This window comes from Pseudopodoces humilis, chromosome 4, assembly GCF_049639895.1.
Source record: "Pseudopodoces humilis isolate 2021_Gansu_Grassland_sample_001 chromosome 4, ASM4963989v1, whole genome shotgun sequence".
NCBI lineage: Eukaryota > Metazoa > Chordata > Aves > Passeriformes > Paridae > Pseudopodoces > Pseudopodoces humilis.
The window spans coordinates 24730578-24750693 of record NC_142203.1 but is presented as its reverse complement, the minus strand read 5'-3'; the positions used below and the strand labels follow the sequence as shown (position 1 = coordinate 24750693).

Genomic DNA, 20116 nt, shown 5'->3' with positions numbered 1-20116 from the left:
CAGTGAGATGTTTACATATTTGTATCAAGGCTGAATTTGCTTCCCTGTGTTTTGCATAAGAAGGTGAATAGTTCAAATATATGTTTGACTTTTTTTTATTTTTTTGGGTTTTTTTTAAAGCTGGGATGATCATATGAATATTTTGGTGCTATCCCAGAGCTTATGCTTTAAAACCCAGTAGATTTAATGAACAGAGATGTTTCCTGCATAATGCAAATGTAGTTGAAAGACAGTGCCTGGCCTAAGGCTTTGTATATACATAATGGAAACAAACAGATGGAGACACAAGCAGAGGCTTGCTCTGTGCAGCCTAAATTGAATGGGACTACGAATCCTTCTTCCCTCACTCTGAGGCTGGTATCTTTTTGAATTTCTACAACAGTTGCTGTGCGGTACCCAACTCTTCTTAGAGTTATAATGGGCAGTATACTCCTTGTGTAGGTGAATATTTGGAGAAGGAGCACTGGAAGCTAGCAGTTCACAAATTCTGCATTTTCCTTCTGTCTGGATGCCTTTTGGCCTCTTCTTCTCCAGGTGATCTGAGAAACAATGCCGAGAGACTGATGGGTTAACAGTCTCCCTTTGTCTTCTTTTCAATGAACCAGTACCAGTAGCTTCTGGTTTATAATTTTTTTATTTTATTTTGGCTATAAAATTAGAAGATACATCTTATCCTAGTAAAATAGGATATTATTTTGCATTTGCTGTGATATAATTACATCTCTGTCTATTGTGGTTTAAGGCATATTAATTGGCTCACCTACTTTTGTTCAGGGTACTCCAGTTAAAAATCAGTGACTTGGGAAATCCTTACTGGAAAACTGTATATTAATTGAGGCAGAGTGTTGCAGAAATTTGGAAAAGCAAAGAAAAAGGAAGACCAAACATTTGTGTTCTTGTGGAGATATTTTTCTGCCCTCCTAAAACATTGTCAGAACACTGGTTATACAAGGAAGCAGTAAAAGATGCAGCCATAATAGGAGCAGTCATGCTTTCTCCTATGTAATGCCATGGCATTTCCTGTAGCAGTGCAGCAACATAAAAATCTTTCCTTGGCTTCAGCACACCCTGCAAGACAGCCTGGTCTATTACATAACAAGAACAACCTCTGTACCTAACAGCTCTCAATGCCAGTGATGCACACCTCCAGGGCAGCAAAAGCTTTCCTCATGATGGTTGATAGCTTGTTGTACACAGAACGTTTTGCTGATGGGATACATCCGTCATAAATTTACATACAGGAGGTCTGGAGGCTGTAATCATTCCCACCCTGAAGGATTTTTAACAGGGCTCCTTGCTGTTGCAAAACAGTTGGCTGCCTCACAGCTCTTCAGTTTACGACTTGTCCTCTGTGCAGATTAAATATGTGTACACAGTAACAGTGAAGAAACATACTGAAAACGATTTTTTTTCTGAGGAAATGGCTACCACATTGGAGGCAGTCACTTCATTTTCTCCTATCTTTGTTCCTCATTTTTCATATGATAAAGATAGTGCTTCTCTGCCTTAATAGGATGCTGTTTTTTTAAAATACACATTAAATGCTAAAATATAGCTTACAGTGTCTTTTGCACTTCAGTTGCTAAAGACTACTTCCATTCAATTCTTCACCTACTGCCTGGAAATAATAATATATATTCCACAAATACTTAGGATGTATGGTACTTCAGTAAAATCTAGTGTACCAGGTCAGTTGCACAAGGCACACATGCCATTGTGCAAGATTGTATCATTTTTCTATTAGCATAATCATGTAGCCATTAAACTAGCTATGATTCTTATGAGGGAGGCCTAACTTTACATAATGTCAGCTGCCAAGCCATGTCTCATGTGTGTAACCACATTGGATTTATCACTTTATCTGAAAACAAAAATTATAGCCTGATGGAAATACATATTATTTTAAAATGTTGTAATTTTTATGATAGCAATAGTTTTTGATTAAACAATTTCTGGGAACAGTTCTGTTATTTTTATTTACCCTATAACCCCTTGAGTTCACTTCCACCAGCAGCTCCACTTTGTGTAACACATCACCCCATCATTCCTCACCCGTTTTGCTAGATGTTAATTTTGTTTAACTCAAGATCTATATACCTTTCCGCTCAGACTACACTGCCCCTTACCTTACCATGTGTTAATTCACAGCACTGTACAAATGACAGTTTTGATTCAGATAGAGATCAAAAAGAGGAACTGTAAAAGAAGAACTACTTGAACCGAACCACACAGCTTTGCTGGTAAGAAGAACTAATCCAAATATCAGTGTAAGTTTTCTTTGGATGATTTGTATTTTAAAAAACTTTGGAGTTTGAGCTTGCTAATATCAAAGCTAGGCATGCACAGTGAGCTGTGCAAAATCTTGAAAGTGAGTCAGGGAGTCACACGGGCTAAAGTATATGTAGGCAGGGTTTTAAGAGGTAAACAAATACCAAGTAACCTTTCCTGCATAACTTCAGTAGGCTATCCCTCATGGCTCAGTTGGAAGTTATTTTTTTTAATATATCTTTCATAAACATTTGCTATCCAGACTGAACTCTCACATCTCTTTACTAGGGGAAATGGATGGGATTGATTACAGTGACAGTAATAACAATTTTATATATTTTTTTTTATAATGAGAAGCTTTACAAGTTATTCAAGACTTTCTGGCAACAGAATAGACTTTTAAACTTAATTTCATGGAAAGCTGGTATTTGTAATATTAATATATTAATTTAAATTTATGGCTTATGGAAAGTAGTATATCCTTTCATGTAAATTTTTTAGGATCCAGGCCTGCAAAGATTTACACACAGAGATTCATTGTGTATTCTGGTCCCAGGAAATCAGAAACAAGACTCCTTTTGATTGCAGTGGAGCCAGGACTCCAGCTGTTGCTTTCAGAGCAGGCAGTATTGCACAGCCAAAGGTTTACCAGATTTTGTAAAAGGTAGGGTCTGGGGCCAGTTTTTTGACATAAGACAACAGAAATTTTTCACCTTTACCCTGTTCTTGCCACATTCTAGCATACTTGTGTTATATTGCCCACAAAAAAAAAGGTGAGTCCTGTCTCAGTTACTTGAGATTTGATAAAATTGAAAAACCCAGGGGCAAATACTAACAAAAGGATTCACTGTTTAGAATTAATGACAAATATTTTTTCATAAACTTAAGCCTGTATTTGTTGTAGTAGGGGATGTTCTCCTACGCACACGCTTACACACCACTCATTTCTGCAGGTATAAAAGTGTTCATGACTATGAGGTCTGTGGTCAAGCTCAGCCTAGTTCTGAGTCCAGTGTAAAACCAGTGTAATCTTTGAGACTGACTAAACCCTTCAAGACAGACTGACGAGGGCTGCTTCAGCAACCACTTTCCACAGGGAACTTATTTTTAAACCTAAATAGCAAGTGAGAGGGAGGTTAATGTCTGGAGGCTTGAATGTGCTCATTTTTCCTGTCTGAAGCTGATCTTTTAGGTTTGAGAATTGGTCAAGGTTGAGGTTGGATTGTCTCTGAGGTTAATGTTATGGAGGCATTTCAGCTTTTGTCTAGAGGTCTGGTCAATAGTATCTGGTCATCAGGGTCTGATGTAGGCATAATGCTCTGTACAGCACATCTCTGCACAAATGATATAATGGATGCACACCAAACCACAGGTGCTGGCTCACCCATCTTCTGGGAAAGCCTGGACCTATGTCCATCTCTAAATCATATGGCTGTCTCTCACCCTTGTGTGAAACTCGTACTTTGCCTAGCTCTGAATTTGCCTAGCTCCTGATCTTTGTGGCCTATGATCCTCTCTGCTCTGAATTACAGGGACAGCAGACTCATGTTTGGACTGTGGTAGTTTTGACTTGGAACACTTGCAGTGGGCTGCAGCAAACCTCAACAAACTATCAGAACGAAGCTTTTCTGTGTGCTCCCAAAGTTGACCTTTGCCTTTTGAGATTTTGTTTTTTGTAGACTAGATGATGTATTGGTTGCTTCCAGGAAATGAAGACACTGACTTGTAACTGGTATGAGGACTTCCTGGTGGATCAGCTAAATAGGCTGGAACCTAACCCCATGTTCAGCACGAGTGCTGTGAAGAAGTGGTATTTTGTCCACCTGCAATTTATTGTGCTGCCTGGTGTTTCCCTGTATCTCATCAGACTGGGAAAACTTGCAAGTATTCCTCTTTTTCTCTTCTCACAGTACTCCCTTGCTCCAGAAACCTGTTTTCTCCTTGATTAACTTCCCTTCAGCTCAGATGAGCTGGGAGCTCTGCCATAGCTTGCCTAACTAGACACTTGTCTGTCTTTGCCTAAGTCCCACTTCAAGAGTCAGAGTGGGAATATATGTTGAACAACAATAAGATCATTCATTTGAACACCTGCTTGGGAGTGTTGACAATTTGCTTCAATAGAGAGGGAATCCTGTTCCCTGACTGTACCAGGGGCAATTTTCCAATCTATTCTCTTCATACACAAGGGCCCTGAATTATGTTGCAGTAGTACTGACATTTAAAAGCACTGTGTGATTTTATTGACAGGGTATCAGTTTACCTCTACCAAAACACATGGATTTTATTCAAGAGAGGATTTCTTTTTAAGGACAAAATTAACTGAATGGAGCTAGCAACTCTGTCTTAGTGACTCTGTTATAATCAGTGTTAATTATTTGTACTGAAACAGGCAGAAGTCACTAAAACTGCTGTACAGCCTTGTGGAGATAGTCCCTATAATCACTAATTAATGCTCATATTGTTATCTTAAGATGAATAGTGTCTCCACCTGAAAAATTAGACAGCAGATAGACTGAGGCAGAGAGCCCAGGTGACTTGAGTAAGGAATGCAGAGACCAGATTTGAAGAGCTTCTGGCTTCAAGGCTTTTACTTGCTTATTGCTTCCCAGTTCTGAGACCTCTCTGGAGGGATAGGGTGTCTACAAGACATTTTTTCACTAAGATCCTTCTGGCAAAAACATATTATATTCTTGCCTCAATCTTTACTACCTGATTTGGGTTTTGCTTACTTTATGAAGTGGAAGTGGGAAAGGGAAGATTTGTTTGGGGCTCAGACATTACATCTGGATGTAAATCTTACAAACATCAGTATTGTCTAAGGGTTTCAAGATGCACATGACACTGGAAGATTTGTATACAGGGGATGATGAGTTCAGGAAAAGCAATCATTCCCCATCTTTGTTCTTGGAAACAAACTTCTGGAGAAAAGTTCCTTCACAAACATCTGTCAAACAGGTGTCCTAGTCTTCATATGCATGACAATGCATGTTAGACCAGAGTCTTCCTTTCTGATGGCAGCATCAAACTGGGTGTCTGCTTCAGAGACATCCATGTAGTGCACCAGTGCTCAAATGAGTGCTGTGCAAATAAGCATGCATATTTTCTGATGGGAAAGAGACAGCAGTCGGGAGGGAAGGGAAAATCAGAGAGCTAGCCACAGTGAGCAGGAAAAGGAGCATCATCCACTATTGACAACATACAGCTGTGGGTCTCTTGCCCATAGCTAGCTTCATTATTAGACACACTTGACTTGAAATTGTAATGTCAGCCCTGCAGGCTTCACATAGAAGTGCTGTGCTGGCTGAAGCCAAGGCAATTTTCCCTTTGACTCTGAACAACAAAGTTTCTGGAAAAAAACAGCTCTAAAAGAATAAGATCACATAGAATTCACTAATAACAATTAGAATCACTAATAATAATTTTGGATAGAAAATTTGAAGGCAATGTCCTGGTAATGTCATAGGAATAATTTCACTCCGTGAGATCTTATGGCTCTCCCCCCCTCCCCCCCACCCTCAATTTCTGTTTTTTTAAACAACTGATCAATTCAGAAAATGAAAATTTCACTTTCAGAATTCACTGAATTCTACCAGGGATCAGCCTGGTAGAATCTCCTTTTAATTTGTTTTCATTTGTTAGTTTTCACTGAATTAAAACAGCATATTTATTCTGCTCCAGTGCTGACAGTGTTCTCAGCCTCCTTAAAACAGAACACCATGTAACAAATTTCTGCCTACTTTCATTCTCTGCTCAGCACCATCCCTGCTCCCCATTCTCTGTAGGAGCCATACAAGGTGGGTTTCCACGCCCATTAGCAGTGGAGGATCAAGAAGATAATCCTGCAAAGCAGAGGTCTTGGAAGAAAAGGGGGTTAGTTACACAGAAGGCAAGACCTTCATCACTGCAGGTTGAGACAGTTCAGTTAATTTAAAGCACTTAATTGCATTCCAAAGAGCAGTTTGGGTGAGAAAGAACCCTAAGGATTATTTAGTTCCAACTCCCCTGCCATGGGCAGAGGAGACCTCAACTAGATCTGGTTTCTCAAAGCCCCATCCAGCCTTGCTTGGAAAAATGTCTGGGGTTGGGCATTCACAACTTCTCTCCAAGCTGTTCCAGTGCTTCACCATCCTCACAGTAAAGAATTTCTTCTGCATATCTAACCTAAGTTCCCTTTGTTTCAAATTGAATCTATTTCATAATTATTTCACTTTCCTGCCTGGCACTGTTTAACAATCCTGTTCTCCAAAAAAGGTATTTTCTTTACAGGATGGCTCATATCTTTTGTTTCCAGTTATGTGGGGCTTTGTGAAAAAGTCTCTAATGAAATGAGATGGTACAAGAGGATCCATGGAAATAAATTTGGCTACCCATGTTATTAAATTCAAGTACATGGCTAGTTCTTTTCTGTTATGACATAAAGCATTTGTGGGGATTCAGAGACTATAGAAGGGTTACAGGATCTTTTACAGGTCTATTCTCTGAAAGTATTTTTTTTATTTCCCACTGGACATTTATTTTCTTACCTATTTGAACAGCATGGCTTTCAGCAGCCTGTATCACAGTAATGTACTAACTTGGCCGCTTACTATTGAAAAAGCTTATTAGCTTTTCTAGAAACTCTTCTGGCCAAACATTTCTTAACATAATTGTACATAATTGAAAATGACTAAACACATAAGATGAAAATTAAGGCTGTAATTTGGTCAGTGAGTCATGTGTTTTTATAGTGGGCAATACTGGAACACACCAGGAACTCCAGGCAGTGTAACTGCACGGTCAACCCCACTTTGCTGCTGTAAAGAGATTTGCTTTTTGAAGCTCTGCACACAGCAGAGCCCTTTGTGAAAACATTTTTATTTTGTGCCACTTATTTTCTTTATAAAAGAAAAAACAGTTGCTTCTCAGGTCTGATGGTGACATGTAGTGCATTTTTCAGCGTAAGCTGAGTATGCAGTCAAAGTCTGTCTTCCCCTCCCTGAATTTCACTTTCTGGGACTGGTTATTTACATCTTGCAATCTCTCTGGCAGTCAGGATCCCAGCTTTAAAAATATTATTGCACCAGAGCATGTTTTTTGAACTAATTTTGATACATTCCTTTATTTCTAGTACTTTGTGACAAAAGTCTGCCTTGACTTCCCACATAGGCACTCTGAGTTCTCTGGCTGGGTTTGGGGTAAGATTCTGACCCAGAAAGAACATGTGGACTTTTTTCTAAGGGACTTGTTGGCCCTGCTTCTAATATTTGCAGCTGTTAAATTGTGAAAGCTGTCCTTTGACATCAAACTGAATTGAGTTCCTTTTAGACTATGGATTAGAGAGATACCCTTTTTGGTGCTGGATGAGAGATAAGAACTAGTTTCCTTTTATTTTCACTTTCAATTAGAACTTTTTAATACTTTGAACTTTGTTTAGTGCTTTAAGCCCCAGTGTTTTCTCTGTAGGACTTGTAATATGTGAAGAAAATGGAGACAGGCAGGTAACAAGCCTCCATTATAGGTCCTGGATTTGTTCATATTTAGCAAATGTTTGGCACATTATGAAGACACAGCAATAAATTAATCTCAGTATTTCCAGCTCTGTGAACTCAAAATCCTGAACACCACTGAACTTAAAATCAGTGAAGAAGCTAAACAGTGTATAATATTTCAGTAGCTTCTCCATTTGTCTTAGTCTCCTTTTATTTAAGAGCACTCATTGTATTTAAGAGCACTGACGAATATTGTCTGTGGTCCCATAAATGCCACAGAAAAGGGCTCAGAAAATAGAGTACCACAGATCTACAGGACTTCCTGTACATGCAGCTGGAGCAAGTGTTTTCCAGTATTCATCCTTAGCCAGAAATTTCAGGAGCTACTGTTTCTTTTCTTGTTTTTTTTTTTATTTTATTTTATTTTTTTGGTGGATTTTTTTGTTTGTTTTGTTTTAAATTACAGCAAAGACTCACCTCATATTGTTTGACTCCATAAGATGGAGATTCAGAAAAGACCCCAAAAAACACTAGAGTTTCAGCCTATGTTTTAGAAGCAAAAATAGACATTGCTTCTCTCCTGTTAAGGGCTGTTTTCTTCCCAGGGTGGTATCTGTCTTAGTTAACTCTCACCATTTACTAACCCCTTGGTGACCTCCAGCTTCTGTAAAAAAAATGCAGACTGAAATAGCAGCAGTGGAGAATTTCCAGATGTCAGCCCTGTTCTCAGTGTGCAACTCCATGCGGTATTTTACAGATTTATTACTTTACCCCATCTCACCAGTAACTTAACCATAAAAAATATAAAATTGACTAAGTTGGTCAACAGAAGGAAGCACACCCCCCCCCCCTTTGTCTATAAAACCTTATTTCTGAAGCAATAAGGATGCTTCTGTAATTTAGCACAGCATGTTAAGAAGCAACATCTTACAATGCAACAAAAACTGAGCAGAAACGATGCGCTTAAAAATCGTCAGGGCTAAGTAATCTCATTTGCTTTAGAATGAATGATATATCTACCACACTCCAGTGAAATGTAATGATCAAGACTTGATACTAAGCTTGATTAGATACTTGATACTACTTGATTACTTGATACTAAGCAGTATCCTTCCTTTTAAGCCACAGGATGCTCGCAAACCGCAAAGCAAGGATGTTTAGAGGTAACCACTGTACAGTCATTTTAGCACAGGGTTATGCTCAAGTGAATAGATAACCTCTCTTACAGCAGGGCTGATTAGCTCAGCAACTCCCCCCTGCCCACAAGAGCTACCATATTTCTGCTATTGCTGGAGCAGAATCATCTATAGCTGGAGAGAATCTGTAACCAGTGATGCATTACATACAGTGGAAATACTCAAAAAGGAAGCTGAAGTGATTTGTCATGTCTGAGAAAGTGACCCATTTTTGCATGTCTCCTTTTTTTCCCTTCACCTATTTTTTTCCTTTGTGTTCCTACCTACAAGCCACCAAACATGCTACAGTTACATCCTTTTTCTCTTAATTCAGGGCAAACCAACCATTCCCAGCAAATGAATGTCTGCTGTAATTGGTTTGGTTTGATTGCAATGCAGCCTATTTTTTCTGATTTGGCAATGTGGTTAATAAGCATAACCATTCCAAAACTGTATCAGTAAGAAGATGTTTTATGGTGCTACGTACCCACAGTGTGCCCCACATTCCTGTAGTCTTGTGAGAGATGCCAACAGCCACATCACCACAGCTGCACAAGGCAGGGTAGTGCTAAATATCCTAAATTACAGATGTAAAACATGAAAAACATGGAGGATTTGGACTCACAGAGGATTTTAGGTACCTGCACTTCCCATGACAATCAAGTGAATGATGTTGTCTCTACATACCTTTGTAGATCTGCAGATGAGAGACTTTTTGTGAGGTCATGCTGAACTGCTCAGAGCAGCAGCAATTGGAAACGATGTTTCCCAGGACCTGAGCCAGCATCTTTATTAGCGCTCAGTGAGTCCAGAGACCTTGCTTCCTTACACCAGGAAGAACTGCTGAGTATAAAAGACAGGAGCCAATTCCCTTCTTTCTGCAGCAACTAAGTTCCTACATTTGCATGCCAGTGTCTGTGCACCAACATAATTCCTCCCTGTCCCATATTTGGAGTGATCCAATCTCTCTCAGCTAATTTTCCCCTTGATTCTTATTTTGGGTTATATTTTAGGAAGTGCCCTCCTCCAAGTCTGATATAGCAAACTCTATTTCTGTACAAGTATCTCCTTCTTTGTCTCATCTGAGAAGGTGATCTGTGTCAACTAGAATCCTGTGACAATAAAGCAGGTAGTTTTTTCTATCATAGGTAAACGTGGTAGATGTTCTGCACTTAGCTGTGCCTAACGCTGTGGTTTTTCAAACTCCTCCAGAGACCAGCCTGTATTTCCCCATGAGCAGTTATAGCAAATTCATATGTCACTGTGCATAGTGGACAATGGACATCTGAGCAGCAAATGAGAACTGCAAATGGAAGTCCTGGAACAGCACAAACTGTTATTAACTTCTTATCCCTTTTTTATTACTAATTCTTACAGTTACTAGCCTTAAAGCTTTCTTCAGGTAACCTTGAAAATATCACAGTGTGAAGTAAGAATTGTTGCAGAATTGGTATGAATTTTGAGGCATCAAGGGCAGTTTGTGAGAGTCTTGCAGGAAAGCAAGGAGCTCTCTGAAAATGAGCTATTCCATTTCCTCCCTGCCTCCTCCAATTACTGAAACACCTTGAGTGTTGAACTTTGAGAGTATGCACCTATTTTCTTTCTGTTACCAGAGCTATTAAGATAAATGAAAAAGAAACTACAGAGACTATAGCTTTATTCTGTGAAGTCACTGACCTCCACAGAAGCACTCCAGAAGAGCTTCAGGGGAGTGCTGTGCTATCAGCTGCTAAGCATTTCATTAAAAATATCCCAACCCCCTTTCTTTTTCTTAGAAATTTTTGAAGGGGGAATGCATGGAAACACCTTTTTTTCGGAAACCTTAGCAACAGCAGCAGTATTAAAATTGTTTCTGGTTTTGGCGTTTATTTGGATGACTCAGTTTTGTACAGCAGGGGAATTATCAGCTGAAAATGTTCCCATGAATATGGTATAAAGTGAAGTGGAGTGAAAATAAGAGCATGTCACAGGCCATGGTATGCACTAACAGATGGAATATGTACCTGATGTATCTAAGTGTCTGAGCACTAAGTTAGTTGCACATGATAATGCCCTTGCCAATTCATGGTCTTCTCACAGACACTACTGCTAACTCAAGTTCACGTTCCCATGCTGACACACATTCTGAATTAGGAAGGTGTTTGCAAAACCAAAAGAGATTGAAACAATTATAATCATTTCTCTCAGCTGAATCAATTCTAGTCCTTTGATGACAGAACCATGCTAGTTCTCCCAGCATTCACAGAGTCTTCTTGGACAGCCAAATTGACTTTCTGTCACTGAATGCAAGTAGGGAAAGAAACAGCTTGAAGCCCCATCTACTGCAAAACTTTCAGGACTAAATTATACAGCAGAAGTGCAGGGCCATTCTCCCTTCTGTGATGCTAAAAAAGCAATATTGCATTTTTATTGCAAAGGCTTCTGTGTGTGTGTACATACACATTTTATATGTATGGCTTTTGGATGAAAGGTGAAGAGGGTGGGTACTTGTGTAGCAATAACCAATTTGTGGTGCATCTCTTAAATGTCAGAGTTTAAGATGAATTTTTAAATTTCTGAGAAGGAGGCCTAGCTATGTTATCCATCCAATCACAGTTCTAACCTCAGGTAAACACAACATTTCAGGAAAATAAAACTACTTGAGGGTTTTTACTTTTCTTTCCCCCTCCTGCAAGTCAGACTATGGTGAGGTTCTTCCAGTCCTGATACAGAGAGGACTCTGTCTCTGATAAACCTGAAAGAAAATTGCACATTGTTTACTTTATCAGTCCTTAAATAATTCCGTGGTTTTTTCTCACAAATTATATATGCTGCATAGAATACTTCCCCCAGTCAGGAAATAAGTTTGCTCAGAACATACTGCCTTGCTGGCTAAACCAAATCTTTTTTTTCTTCTGCAAATATAAAAACGTGATCCTAGAGCAACAGGGTCCACAATATGCTTGGCAAAGTATCACATGAGAAGGAAAGGAAAAAAGAAGTGCTACAGTAACAGGTACGATGAGTTAATATGTATGAAGGATCTCATAAAAATAACAGCAACAGGGCACAGCAGTGGAGGAAAGGGGAAAAAAACCAACCGTGGGGTTAGTACTTTAATTCTTTTAGTGAGAGAGGCAGCTCCAGTGCAGTATGTCCTTGAGATCACAGCATATCTTGAACAGTGGTAGGTAGAGAGAAACACAGTAAAAAGACACAGAAATAGGCGCAGTGAAAAGGCAGATTTATTTACTAGTAATACTGTACAGAGAGAAAAAAAAAGAGAAGCCACAGTTACAGCATGGCTGTTGCTGGCAGTGTTCTTGGTTTTTTTATTTTGGTTTGGTTTTTTTTGTTGTTTTTTTTTTTTGTACTCATTTTTTTAATCTGAAGAAAAAAACATAACAGTCAAAAAAGTACACTTCAGGTTACAAAGTACAGCAGCTATCCCCAGCAATTCTAATCCAGTGTTAGCACAGCAGTTCTTCCCCAACAAAATGGGATTTTATTTACATTAGCTCACAAAGAAAGTGGGAGACTAAAGCTTAAAACAAATCTCAACCACAATCTACATTCACCATGAAAGCTGCATTTTACACAACATTTTCTTGAACCCCTATAAAGAGTCATTCTTTGAGTGAACGTAATTGGGAGGGACAGACAATCTTCAGAAATGTGTTCTTTGCATCTGTCCTGACCTGATCCTTCTTGCTACCTTTGCTGCAGTCAGATTCAGTCAGTTAATGGAAAAGCAAAAACTTTCAGATTGATTATTTCTCTTGTATCTGCCCCTAAGCAATTCCTTGCAAAATAACAGGAATAACAGGTACAATATTTAAGACCATCATCACTAAAGCACCTTAATCATAATACTGGGTGATCTTCACATATCCTAAAGGCTATCCTTAACCTGCACAGTGCTAATTATGTGTTACACTTCAAGTATGTGCTTAAGGTTAGTGTAGCTTAAGTGCCATGTTCAACTGGGACTGTATATGGTTGCACAAAACCTTCTTAATTTTGAAGTTTGCCTCTTTTTAACAGGCATATTATCTTGGAGGGATTCTTGTAGATTCAGTAGATTCTTGGCAGCTAATTTTACTGAGAATGCCTTTGCATGCTGGATCAGTCTGTGGGGAAGTTCACATTTTCTCCAGGCATTTTTGCCCTGGTAATAGCAACCTGACACATGGCGGGGTGGAGTGCCTTCTGCTGCTGTAAGAACTGCTTTCTGGATGCTGAAATTTTATGCACTTGGACACATTTGGCTCATATGAGTTCAAAAGGCATAGTGTGTTCCAAAGGAGTAGTAAGAGAGACAGCAGATTTACCTAAACAGCGAGATTTTAATGGAACTTGCTCTTTGGGAAACCCACAGAATGCCAGATGAATAGAGAGGGAGAGTGCTCCTTTAATATCAAGTATGTCTGAAGAATCTAGGAAAATACAGGAAAATGTCCTAATAGTGAGGACAATATACAATGTCTTAGGACTGACACCAGCAGGCCTATGGAGTTTTAGAAGTCTGGTCTTTCCTTTTTTCCCCCCTCTTTTTTCTAGAAGACCACAAAAAGGGAAGCAGAGGGATGAAGAAGGGATCAGTTGAACCATAGTGTCCAGAATGAAAACAAGCACAGAGGCAGGGGACAGACAGAGTCTGGGTCAGAGGTGTGCAGAGAGAAAAAAATGGAAATAAAAGTTAACACTACCTCTATTCTGTTGTGTTTGTGTGGAGGTATAAGGTTTACCCCTCTGTCCCTTGCATCTCCAGGCAGTGGGATTTTCAGAATTTCAGGGTGTTTGTCTCCTCAAACACAGTCAGCAAGGAGACCATGCTCTAAAACCCTCTGCAGAAAAGTGCACCAGTTTCACAACACCATTAAAAGTTCTAATTAAACTAATAAGAAGACACAGTTAAAGCAGCATAAGCCTTGCCTGTAGCATATTGCTTAAAGAACAGACCCTATACACATCTGTGCATGTGCTTAAATTTTACTTCTCTGGGTCATCCCATTAAGAAGGACTACTTGGGTGCTTGATTTTATGCTCAAGGGCAGATCTTTACAGACCTGATGAATAGATACGCAAGGTCGAAATTTTGGTACCAGTCACTAATATACCAGTGCAAATTAAAAATGTATAAATACACCAAAAGTGGTGAACTTGAGCTGCTTAGCTAATTCTAAAAAATTAATTAAGGGTTTTTTATTCAATTCCTGAAGTAGATTAATTCTTAGAACAAACCCCTAAATCTACCTTTGAGAAGTATTTGGGATACAATTGCAGAAAAGCTTTGAAATACAATAGCAGCAAAACCCTGCAAAGAAAGAGAAGCTTTTGCAAACTGAAGGAAGGAGCTGGGAATTCTTCACAAGTTTACCCTTAAGAAAAGCAGCCTATTCTTAATCCACTGAACAGCCTAAGTGGAACCATCACAGGTAAAAAGCTATAGATTTTGCAAGACTCTTTGAACCCACAGGGAAAAAGGCTCGGTTTTATAATTGTTTAATTTTAAATACAAGTGGGACATTTTAAATAACTTCATGCACCCTTGTCACTATTTACAAGCTAAGTTAATAGAAGATTATATTACAAGTTGGATTTATATTGTCTTTGGACTAGATGACAATCCGTTTATATTCTAAACTGAATAAATTTGTCCATTTTATAGAATTTACTCTTTTACATACAAAAATTACAGTCTACATTTTTCTTGGATATTGTCATAATCTGCAAGTATTAAGCTCAGAACTAAAGTTTACTCTTGCTGCTCAGAAGGCTCAACAAGCACAATCTGAGCAAATCTTAAACTTTCCAATAGACAGCGAGAACTGGTTGAAACTTAGTGAGTTTAGAAAAAAATAAAGAATCCATGCCTCAGCATGTGGGACAATCCTCTACTTTGTCTAAAATATTTTGTTCAGCTCCTTCCAGTGGCACCATCTCTTGCACTTTGAGATCGAATGTTGGATAAAATACGACAAAACATGTATTTCCCCTATTAGCCATACCACTCTGATGAAAGTAGTTAGCTATTGCCTACTATATTTTCTTTCTAGGTAAATAAATTTGTCTAGCTATAGAAGGCGTAGGTCCACCTTTTTCTGTGAAACATGTTTAATTATTTAGCTGTGTTTATAGCAGTTATATTGGATTCTACTCTTCTAACTTGACTCTTTAAAAATTGTTGTGATCCTTCTTCCTGGAAAAAAAGGTGGCTAGGTCTACAAAAGATCCCAGTAATTTGGGCATTGTCATAAACATATGAAAAAGTTGAAAGGCTCAGTGTCATGGGAAGGATGATATTCCAAAACTCAATACCCATCTAGGGTTTGTATCTCATTACAAAAATATTTATTTGTTAAAAAAATACACAAATGCAAAATACTACATTTTGTATTATATCCCCGCTTACTTTCCAAGTATGCCATTTGGATGTTTGACTAAATTAAAAGGTAGAACACCTTTTATTTCTCTAGCAACTCTCTATGCTATCTTTCTGCTCAGATTAATCTGCGGTATCTTAATAATTTTAGGTGTGAAGAATCAATAGTGAACTTAGGTACAATGGCAGGGGACTAATATATATTGGCCATCAGGGAAGTCCCTCTGAATGTTTGCTCATGGATGGTAGCAATGCTGACTCAGGACCCGATCCTACCAGATGCTAAGCACCATTTTGTTTTGTATTTTTCTCAGTAGAAGTACAATGCTTAGAGTTAGCCTTTTGGATTATACCAGCTTGGGCAAACTCAGCAGTGCATAATATCTGTATAGGTATATAAGGAACACGCAAACTACTGTGTCGATCATTCATGTCCTGATCTTGCAGATGCCTGCAATGTTCTCCCTGTGAGCAGTCCTGTTGACTGAAACAGGTCTACACACAGCAGAATTAGACCTACATGTTTTTGTTTGCAGGACTGAAGTCTTGTACTGGACTGGTGGAGGTGCACTTCTTGGAGAAGGGCTTATGCACGCTTCTCTTGCTGGGGATTGAAAGATAATGTTGTGTTTATACAGCTTTGGAATACAGCCTGCATTTTTGGAAAAAAATAAGGAAATAAAAGATACAAAAAAGAAGAAGGAAACGCAAGAGTGCTAAGGCAAACTGTCAAATGGCACATCATACCTACTTTGCCATTCATTTCGATAACATCACAAAGGCAGACCAGAGGAGTTCTGTAAACATATACCATACAGTACATCAGCCACAAGAAATTAAAAAAAGAAAACAACCCTGTAATTCTTTTCTTTCTGTATTGATATTCTAGTAATTGAAAGAGATTGCCTAGCCACTAATCATAATGCTGTGGTTTTTGATTTGTATTCTCTTCTGTTAAAAAAAAAATAAAAGAAAGAATGGAAGTAAAATGCAGTGGTTTGCAAAAGAAATGGTCCCTGAATGCAAACAAGGGACAACATGGAGAGTGGGTTTATAGAAACTTAGAAAATACAAAATATAAAAAAAGTTTCCTAGGTTACTTTTTTCCCAGTCTAGGAAAAAATACACTGAAAAGAGGTTTTTCTTTGTTTTTCTTACAAAAGTTAAGGCGAGCAGTTTGTTGTGGCAAAATGCTGTTACTGAACCAGTTTCTGACTCTACATTTTTGTATCCCCTCATGCTGAAACTGAAAATGTACATGTGATGGCATGAGTTAAACAGACAGGGATTTTGCTTGAAACAATATTAAAAAAACCCATCCCATAATGATCCTTACATAAATTTCTCTCTGCTTAACCAGAGAGCAGGCCGCTTCCCTTGCACCTGATTGTTCATGGATTTTCACAGGCAGCCTCCTATCCAAGGGTAAGTGGAAAACCAACCCTTTCAAAGCCCAAACCATCCCTGGAAAACCAGTTTACATTCATCAGCCTGGGCTAATGCGTCTGAATCCCCCTGTAACTTGGCTGCAGGCTAATGGCTAAAAGGAACAAGGCAATGTCCAGGCATGGCTGTGGCCTTTGTGGAGGAGCATGATCGGAATAAGTGTGTTTCAGCTAAGGCCCTGTGACTTCAGACCCATTAGCTCCTATTTCACGTTTTTCCTGACCTCAGATGGGGAACTGCCTTTGACCTATAAAGACCAACCCTACGCAGGTGAACCTTTAGCTTTCCTGTACCTACCCAGGGCCTGTTAACCATGGAGTTAATATGAACACATGAAAACGACTGGCCTTCCTAGGCACTCAATGTTAGCTACAAGTACTGAGCAGTAGGTATTTGAGAGGTTATAGTTTAAGGCTTGTGCTCTACTTCTAACCACTAAAGGGCCATTTCTGGTCTGTGGTGTGCCACCATCTCCCCACCGTGCTGTGCCTCTGATGGTGCAGTGTTCTCAGACACGTTCTGGTCCCAGCGTCAGCAAACATCTCCCAAAGCTGGCTGCTAAGGGAGTCATCCCCAAAATGCTGAGTTGGTGCTGAACCAGAAGTCCATCTGACAGGGGAGCACATGGATCAAGAGATGCAGGGACAGAAGGGGTTAAGTTATTATGATAGCCCAAATTTCCCAAGCAGGAGGTTTTGGACAAAAATGTCCATATGGGGAAGGGAGTGGCAGGGGGAAAAAGATAAGGCTGTGAAGACACCATGAGGCCAGGGTGACTATGAAGGTGGCATCACACCCAGAGAGGAAAAGGTGGTGAGCAACAAGATGACTGGCCAGGCCAGGAGGAGCTGGCTGGGAGATTTTTTTCTGAGTATTAGTGGTGAGGTGAGCAGGCCCCAGAGTGACAGAACTATTGCAAAGTGTGCCGGGCTCCCACATCATTCACAGGTAGATGCCAGCCAGAAAGGGCTTCACCCTTTGAGTTGCAGGGCTTCTAAACATGCCTGGGGACAGCCTCACCTGCCATATTGGGCTTGAAACTTAGGGTCTGGTTTTAAGAAATGTTTAGATTTGGAAATGCTTAGAGTTTCTGGGAAAAGAGAGAAATGGAAAAAAAAAAACCCCACCCAACCACCACCACCGCCAACCCAAAAAAAAAACCCCAAAACCCACACAACTCAGCCAGAACCACACACAGGCTGCTAGTTTCTAAAAAACAGCCACCAGACCTTTTGTTTCAGTATGAGGCTCTGTGGCTCTTCCTCTCTATGATAAAACTTAACCACCTAAGCCTGAGTCAAAGAATGATGTGCAGAGCTTCTCTGGGTAAATTTGGTCCTTCTCCCAACCAAAAGCCTCCAAGGGAGGTAAAGGGAACATGTGGAAGTCTATTCATTTCTGCCACTGCAGCTGATATGGAGGTTAGCAAAATTTCTGCAGGTGTCAAAGAGGTGAGACTGTCTTACTACTCTTGCTTTTTTTACTACTTGTTTGGGCTTTTTTTGTCTGACAGTCACTTAGGCAGTGGTGAGGAGTTTCATTGACCAGTTCCATAGTGACAGCTGAGTGACCTAACATTGGAATTACCTTTTGCTTTTTTTTTTCATGTGTAGGTTTTCAGTGTGCCTCATATTGCCACCACTGAACAAGTGTCTTTTTTTACTGGCACAGAAAGAAAAGAGTACAGAGCAAGAACTGTGTTTAATCAGATGCTCTGGACTAACAATTAATGCAGTAAAAGCACCATCCAAGAAAGAACAGAAATATCATAGGAACCACCTCAGACTGAAAAGAGGCTTTTGTAATTTTCTTTTTTTTTCTTTTTTTTTTTTTTTACTGTTTTTTTCAGTTGCTGTTACTGGTTTTTAAAGTCTGATAGTTTCAGAGACACTTCAAAATAAGCTTCAGTACTTGTTCATGCTATCAGAAAATATAAAACCTGATTTTTAATCTCACTCATGTACTTATAATTCCAGAGTAACTCCACTACAGTGAGTGAAGTTAAACTTAAGCCAAACCAACGTGATACAAGAATCAGGTTCATAATAACTCACCATGAAGAAGCTATCTGCTTTCTCATTTAGAACAATCAAGGAACAAGAAAAAAAGAAAGACATTGATTTTGGATGCCTTCACATTTTTATATTTTCATCTTTAATTGTTTTTAAGAGGCCTGATTTTCAGAGGTCAGATGAAGAAAAATGCACTGGAAATCAGGCGTCTTTTAGTGCCCCACATTAGAAAATGAAGCATCCAAAACCATCAGCAGTTTCTGAAAATATTAGTCTTGTGGCTAGAGGATCTCCCAAAAGAGCTGCTCTGACAAAACTCAAGTGGACTTCCACGGGAGTTTTACCTGGACAAGCAGGGCAGCATCAGACCCAATTGCCTGTCATTATGTAGGTACACTGAGGGTACATTCTGTGAGAAATTATGTTTCTGTAAGAACGAGAAAAGATAACTCTGGCCCTGCCCCCATTACCAGCACTAAAAATTTAACCACTGAATCCAGTAGGAGTAGGGTCAGACTGTCAGAAAGTTCATTTATATTCTAGGGAAATAGAAATCAGTATCCCTCTTCTACCGGAGTTCAGCAGGAAAACTTCATGTATAAACATTGGCAGAGTTACTCAAAGTAACCCTGATAAGTGACTCCATTTCTGTTGGTGTGACAGCTGCATCTTTTTCATGTCAATTTCAGCTTTAATTTGGGGAGATGAAGTGCATATACAATACTGTAATCTGGAAGATTTATATAAGGCAAAATGATCATTCATACATTTTCTAGAAAGAATAATTAAGGTCCACTTCTGGTATCACCAATAATCAGAAATGGCTAATGGGTTTTTCTGACACTGCAAACTAAACTGGAAAGTTACTAAAAACCAAAATTATGCAATTTCTTTGGGAAAGGCTTGTCTGAGTTTTAGCAAATCAGAACAGTAAAGTGATCTGAGCCTTCTCCTAAAAAATAAAAAAATATGATCTATAAATTAATGCTTAATGTGATTTTTCTTAAAATGGAGAACTAACAACTTTTAAGGCTCTCATATCTGGTAGCTGTGAAACTCAGACTCCCACAAAATCCTAGGAATCTGATCAAGCTTGCCAGATACTTAAAGAAAGAATGTAAAAATTGTTTTCATCACATATATAAAATATATATATATATAAATCAAATAAATATGAAAACATATGTTCCATTTCTCATTTTTCTCTCACTCTGTAGTATTAAGGAAAAAAACCAAAACAAAACACCATCACCAACAACACAAAGAAAAAAAGAATCCAAAAACCCCCAACCCCTCCCCAACACCAAATAGTATGCCTGATGGGAAAATAACCATGCGTTCCTCTTCCTGAAGAACTAGAAAGAAAAGCAACCCAACTGCAAG

At 39.0% G+C, this 20116-nt stretch overlaps 1 protein-coding gene across 2 annotated transcripts in view; it reads right to left on the bottom strand.

Annotated features, from left to right (window-relative positions):
• PALM2AKAP2 (PALM2 and AKAP2 fusion) overlaps positions 1 to 20116 on the bottom strand; it is a 267992-nt gene that overhangs the window by 121460 nt on the left and 126416 nt on the right. The gene's annotated exons all lie outside the window — the stretch shown is intronic.